The following is a 7,997-nucleotide window of genomic DNA, read 5'->3' as shown; positions in this document are numbered from 1 at the left end:
ATGGGATTCTATCTCAAATAAAAATAAGGCAAACCAATTCCAAGATAAGGTCAAAATGTGCACAGGATTTAGACCGAAAGCATAATATCATAAATCAAGTAGGAGAAAAGGAATAGTTTATCCATCAGAAGTATGGAAAAGGGAGGGATTTGTGATGAAACAAGAGATAGAGAACACTATAAAATGAAAAATAAGCATTTTTCTTTATACTAAATTGAAATTTTTTTGCACAAACAAAAATGGTACAACCAAGATTAGAAGGAACACAGAAAGATAAGAAATAATTTTCAAGCTGGTGTTTCTGATAAAGGACTCATTTCTAAAATATATAGTGAACTGAGTCAAATTTATAAGAATACACGTCATTCTCCATTTGATAAATTGTCAAAGGATATGAACAGGAAGTTTTCAGATGAAGAAATTAAATCTACCTACAGTCATATGAAAAATACTCTTAATCAACAATTCTGAGATACCACCTCACACCTACCAGATTGGCCAATATGATTAAAAAATATGAACAATATTGGAAAGGATGTAGGAAAAATGAAACACTAATGTATTGTAGTTGGAGTTGTGAACTGATCCAACTACTCTGAAGTGCAGCTTGGAACTATGCCCAAATGGCAATAAAACTGTGCATACCCTTTGATCCAGCAATATGACTACTAGGTCTATATATAGCCCAACAAGGACATCAAAAAAGGGGGAAAGACCCACATGAACAAAAATATTTACAGCAACTCTTTTTGTAGTGGCGAAGAATTGGAAAGTAAGGATTGTCCGTCAATCGGGGAATTATTGAATATATGAATGTGATGAAATACTATTTTTCTGTAAGAATCATAAACAGGTAAACTTCAGAAAAGCCTGGAAAGACTTATATGATCTTCTGCTGAGTGAAGTGAGCAGAACAAGGAGAACATTGTACATATTAATAGCAACATTGTGAGATAATGAGCTATGATGGATTCAACTCCTCTCAACAGCTCAGCCATCAAGGATAATCTCAAAAAACTTGTGATGCACATATCCAGAAAGATACAGACTTAAATGCTTTAAATGTAGATCAAAGCATACAAGATTCACTTTTTAAAACTTTTTTTTGTTTTTTTCTCTCATGATTTTTCCCTTTAGTTCTAATTCTTCTTTCACAACATGACTAATGTCGAAAGATGTTAAACACAATTGTACTACATATGTACAACTTATATTGAATTACTCTCTGCCATGGGGAAGGGGGCAAGAAAGAGTGGTAGAAAATGTGGAACTCAAAAACTTACAAAAAGGCAAATGGTGAAAACTATCTATGCATATAATCGGAAAAAAATAAAATCAATAACATAAAAAAGACCCAATAGGATACTATTCTTCTTTTGAAGCTTGCCAGTTAACCTAAAGGTCTAAGTGATTAGTGATTGAATAAGCCCAAAACTGTTGTAATTATGATCTCAGAATGACTACAAGGGTTCATCAAGTTGTACATTCCTCCTACACATTTTTCATCTTTTGCAGCTTTTTTTTTCCCATGTTCTCTCTTGAAAACTCTTTAGAGAATCCATCCAACATATGGGAAACCTTTCTGGAGGTCTTCTGTCATTTCATAAACATCAGTGAAGTATTCCAATGCCCATCTGTTATTCCTTGCTCTTACTAAATGATCAGCCCATTTTTTTCTCTTTTTTTGATCAAACATTGCTTGGATGATAGCATTTACACTAAGAATCATCATAACATGGTTGAAAATATCATAAACATAAAAGGGGTAGGAAAACTAGGATTCAGATTCTGGCATCATGGCTGTCTTCCTTCTCTGGCCTTTGCCCTGGCTATGCTCCCTGTCTTGAATGCACCCACTTCTCAAGACTGCCTAACAGGAAAACTCATTTCCAGACTCACCATTTTTTTTACAAGAAGCCTTTCTGAGCATTCACTGCTGGTGAGCTCTATCTTCCTCCCCAGTCCAAGCCACTTTATATTTAACCACTTTGTATTGATTTGGGGGATTTTTCCCCTGTATCTATCATATGAACATGTTATCTCCCCATAGATCATCTTTGTTATTGCACCATGAACTTGCCACAGCTCACAGGGCAAGACATAACCTCTCTGAGGCTCAAACTCATTTTTCTAACTCTTTATTTCCTTGGCTGCCTTCAAGTCCCAAATAAAAATCCCACCTTCTTCAAGAAATGTATCGTGAGGGGTGGCTAGGTGGTGCAGTGGATAGAGCACAGGCCCTGGAGTCAGGAGGACCTGAGTTCAAATCCAACCTCAGACACTTAATAATGACCTAGCTGTGTGGCCTTGGCCAAGCCACTTCACCCCATTGCCTTGCAAAAAAAAAACCTAGAAAAGAAAAGAAATGTATCCTGCTGCCTCTTGATGCTATAGTGCTTTCTCAGGATTGGTCAGTTCCAATTTATCCCACAAAAATCTTGTTTGTGCATGGTCAATTGCATCTTTTCTACCCATTAGTCTATGAACTTCTTGTCTTTTACCTTTCTCTATCTCCCCAGAACACAGAATATACTAGGGGTTTAATATTCAATTCTCTGATTATAAACTAGAGATGGGCTTGGTGTTGGGGGAAGGGAAAGAGAGCAAAGTTACATGCTTCCCATGAATTCAAATGACAATAATGCTATTTCTGGTGCACAGATAATCATTGGCAGTGTAGGAGAATGAGGAGTGGAGGGTTGATCTCCCTAACTCCAGTGAGAGACAGACATAGAAACTGTCAAAGCCTCTGCCCATAGGGGCTGGATTAGATCAGTAACTGGACCTAGATGGTATGGAGGAGAGAGAAGACTGGTGACTTTGCCCAGTCCTCCCTTTACATGCAATCCACTTACATGTCATCAGAGCCCCGACATCCTGGTCCTCTGTGAGAACAAAGGACTATCACCAAAAGAGGTGACCATGGTATGGAACACAAAAGTCTTTGGAGCAGGAGCAGAGCTCACTGTTTTTGTCTCCCTCTTGATGTCAGCGTTCAGGTAATGACAGTTAATTTATATCATATGTATATCAACTTCTGGGACATTTGATCAACACCCTGTTTCAATCCTGGTATGAAGAGACAGCATCTACAGATGGTATTTCTAGGACCATAAAGAAAGCCCCAAGTTCAAATCTATCTTATCTCTAGAGGAGATTCCCTCCTCACCTCTAATCATCAAAATCCCTGGTTTCCCTTCAAGAATCAGTTCAAATTTCACCATCTACATGAAGCCTTTCTTGATTCCTCCCAGCCTTTAGTGCTTCCCTTCCCAAGCTACCTTGTATTCATTTTCTCTGTGCGGATATGTGTGTTTACACACACACACACACACACACACACACACACGCTATTTTCCATGCTTGAATGTAAGCCCCTTGAGGGCAGGACTGTTTCACTTTTGTCTTTGCATTCCCACTGTTAATATGATGCCTGTAATATAGTAAGCATTTAATAAAATGATTGCTGATTGATTGGTGAAATGGCATAATAAAGACTGTTCCAAACAGAAAGATAGACATACATATTCAGATTTGGGAATCTCAATTTATAGTCAGCCTAGTACAATCACTTTCAGCTTTTAAAAAAAAGCAATATTCAACTTCCTTCTGGTATTTTGAAAGGCAGTTTGGGATTCTTTTCTAAAAAGTATTTTATAAATGGATAGAATGAGCTAGCATGAGCAGCAATATCTATAATCAGAATGAAAACACATGAAAAAGCATTTATTTCTATTTGAGTTCAAAGCTACAATCTGAAAATATGTGAGAAAAATACATATATATTTATATAGTTGTGGGTATATTATACACATACACACAGATGTGTGGATAAGTGTGCATAATATCTATGCTTTTGAAGACAAAGTAATGTTTAAAATGATTAAGCATGGTCTAATAGCCATAATAAAGAATTGCAATTATCCCAAAATCTCAGAGGATATTTAGCCCATAACTTAGGGGTTCATTAAGTGTCTGTGGGTAAATTTGGGGAGGTCTGTGAAATGTTCATATCTAAGATGTAAAAAAAAATTGTTAACTTTTGGACTAATCTTAATCATGGATATTGTGTATTTGTGGAAGAGTATACTCCAAGTTTGTGAAGGAAATGTACTTTGCCATCTCAGGAAATGCCTTCACTAAAAGTTAATTATATCTACTACCTGATTGTTGATAGGAATCACACCAGTAGGGATCTGTAGGCTATAATTTCACAATGAATACTCAATAGGCAAAAATCAAGAGTTCAGGGAGTCCTTGTCCCTTAGGTCATGTATTGGCTTCAAAAACATTTTAGGTGCTAATAACTATTATAACAGAGTCTGGGAGTGGTGGTAAGGATGAGTCACTTTTGGAATCGTGTTGGTCATAAACATTTCTTCCTTTCTTAAAATTGAAATCTGAAATTATGTTAAGGACCAATAGCCAATTCCCTCATTAACATGATGAACTTAAAATAGTTAAGGATATCATTATTACTATTAAAACTCCCTCTCTGAGGCAGCTGAATAATGCAGTGGATAGAGTACTGGACCCGAGGAGGCAAGACCTGAGTTCAAATTTGACCTCAGACACTAACAATCTGTGTGAGGCTGAGCAAGTCCCTTAACCTCTTAGTGTCTTAATCCATTGGGAAAGGAAATGGCAAAGCACTCCAATATCCTTGCTAAGAAAACCCCATGGAGAGAACTGGACCATGGCATTACAAAGAGTCAGGCATGACTGAACAACCAAGAACAAGGTATGAAGCACAAGAAAATCAAAGACAAAAAATCCATCCCTATCCTCAGTGTGTTTACATCCTATCACATGATAAAATATATCAACAAAAAAAGAATACAAATTATTCTGAGGAGAAAGAAGTGCTAAGTAAGAGATGTGGGGATTAGGAAGGCCTGAACTGAACTCTATGAAAGAAAATAAGACTTCAGAGAAGTAGAACTGAGAAAGAAAGACAATGGGAACAGATGAGAAGAAAACACATGCTCAGGGGCAAAAGATGGTGAGTCAAAAATAAGGGATAATTAGTAACCCAGTTTGGTTAGAATACAGATTGGGTAGAGGGCATGAAATAAGGCTGGCATTGTGGGTCAGGACACTAGTGGAAATAGGGAAACCCAAGATAGCTAGCCCCTGTACTCCCATCATCCCAAGCAGGGTCATTGTGAGCCAAGACCACTGTGGAGCAGTGTGGGGCAATGTGAGTTAACTTTGCCCCCAGCTGACTTGGAAGAAGACTTAGCTAGCAAGAGCACCTTTGATTAAGTTGGATAAAAAAGCAATTTGGGGAGGTAGATATATAGCTGCTAAAATTCTGGGAATTACGGTATTAAAAAGTCCAAGACATAGTTTCTGGGTAATTTCAACATTTTATTAATACCAGCGTATTTACTATAAAAGGATGGTCATTTGGCCATTCCACCTAGATCAAGGATCTCTCATGGTGTGGGGTTCATAATTTCTATGTGCTTGAAAGAGTAGGTGTTCTTGAAGGTGGCAATCAACTCTGACTAATCAACTATTAATGAAGCAATGAATTTTACAATGAGAGAGTGGGCTATATTACAATGAGGGTATTGGGGTAAATGACTTAGATTACTCAAATCTTGGTCAAAGAGACCTCAATTTCCATAGTGTCTGACTAAAGGAAGGATCCATGTTTTTCCAGACCTATCTGAACAAACACAATGAAGAGAAACGCACCCATTAGCCCCAAGAGAATTTACTTTTCTATTTTGGATTAGATATTAGTTATCCTGACTGGGTAAGTTTTATAAAAGATTTCCCACACTGGTTTTTTCCTAAATGAGAAAATGGAAAAGGGGAAAAGCCTTGGGCCTAATACCATAATTAGCTATGAATTCAAGAAGAGAAGTAATCATTTCTCTCAGAAATCTCTTGTTCACTGCCTTAAATGCTGTTGCCAGTGGCTTTTACCTATTTTTACCTCCCTAAATACCACATCAGGAACTGCTTTTACAGGGGTGGCCTTGGATATATTTTTATTAATATAATTGTTTCTCTGAACCTTAGGTTCTGAGAGCTATATTGCAACAGGCTTAAAATCTCAGCAAGGGTAACTGTAAAAGTAGGTAAGAGCTATATTCTACTGTGAAGTAGAAGACTTTGTATTTTATCTTAGAGAAAATAGGAAGCCATTGAAGGTTTTGGAGGAGTTGAACCTTGAGATGATAATTTTAGCAGCCAAGGAAAAAATGGATTGGAGAGGGAGAAGATTGAAAGTAGAGAGACCAATTAGGAATTAATGAAAGCCCAGTGGCCCAGAACCCTTTCCCCCAGAAGGAGGGAGACCATTCAAACATAAACAGTTATAATAACTGGAAAATCTATGAGTGTAATGACGCCAAAATAATTTGACTAAGCCCCATAGTTTGGTTCTTTTTTTTTTTATCTGACTTGTTCATGATGAATGTGTACTAGAGTCTACTTACCCTAGACTGGTGCATTTGTAAAAGGGTCCAGTTCCCTTTGTCTGCCTCAGTATAAAACACTGTAGACACTAACACTTTTGAACCACCACCCTGAATTTTACCGTAGTCTACATAGAGCCAATCTCCTGCATGTCGTGACATATGTGGTATCAATTCTCAGAGTCAAATAAAGATTGGAACCTAAAGTTGGTAAGGTAGAACCTTATTATATCTCCCCATATTCTTTTTCTAAGAGCAAATTTCCCATCAGTGGGTATTCTATTCATAAATTTTATAATTAGAGTAGAGATAGGCATGACTGTGTTTCTGTTCTTTAAGACCTATTTCTGGACCAGGGCAGAAAACTATTACAAAAGTGAAGGGGACAAGGCTGGTAGCCATAGCCATTTCTCAATCCTCCCTCATTTATGAATGCCTAAAGCCTTGGAATAACATGGAAGAAACCTACATTTATTCATGTATTCATCCATCCATTCATTCATTCACTCATTTATTTATTTATTTATTTACATAGTTCCAATCCACCTCTATGGAGAATAAACTTTCAACATACCACAAAGACCCTTCTTGTCCAGGAACGGACAACTTTGTATTTATTTCGTCACCCTCCTCTCACTTCTTTGACATCTAGAAGGGTTCACTTCGCATTTAGCTTTCCTCAAATGTTCCACTTGTGTTTACTTTCTTTAGGTCTTTGGCATGTATAGGTATAACTCTGAAGAGGTTTAATCCAAGCTTTAGGAAGTCTAGATTTCTCCATGGTCCCAGTAATAGCCATATTTGATGTCTTGGTTTACTGATGGATTATTCAAGTTTCGCATTTTTGTGACTTTCCAGTGGAATGGATTACCCCTTGTGATAGCCAGTGATTCTCATCTGAACTCGGCCCCTATACTTCCTGAGATAAAATTATTGCAAATTAAATAAGGCCCATCATTTGTAAAGGTGGTCTTCATCTCTGTAGATTACTTCAAAAACTTTCAAAACCCATTCTTGGACCTAGACTTGCTACTGCGCACCCACTCACCCAGTCCTTTTGATCCCAGTTTCTCTCTTCTGCTGGATGTGCTGCAGTTTAACCCTTTGGTTGCCAAACAGCTAGCCAAGTGGAAAAGAGGGGACAGGTACAAGAGATAATAGAGGGTGAATCAAAAGGATTGGCAGCTGATTGGATAGTGGGAGGGTGGGTTAAGAAAGATCAAGAATAGCTAAGGATGTTTCCAAAGTTGTGAACCTCAGGAACAGAAATGGGGGAGAGGTGGTTGCTGGAAAGGAACATGCTTATGGAGGAAGGAAATGGGTTTTATTTCATTGGAATCCTCTTTCACTGAACTCTAAAGAGTTCTCTTCAGTTTCTTAATAGAGTGTGAGGAAGAATAGACCATAGATAGCCAGCTTCATCTCCTACCTGCTGTCACACTTTGTTTTGAGGCTAAAGCTCTAACATTATTTTAATACTGTGAATTAGTTGTCTTTCTCTCTATCTCATCCTCTACGACATAAGTTAAAGATTTATGATGTAAACTCTTAGGTCCCTAAGGATAG

Source organism: Macrotis lagotis, chromosome 6, assembly GCF_037893015.1.
Source record: "Macrotis lagotis isolate mMagLag1 chromosome 6, bilby.v1.9.chrom.fasta, whole genome shotgun sequence".
Classification (NCBI taxonomy): Eukaryota; Metazoa; Chordata; class Mammalia; order Peramelemorphia; family Peramelidae; genus Macrotis; species Macrotis lagotis.
Note: the sequence above shows the minus strand (reverse complement) of the source record.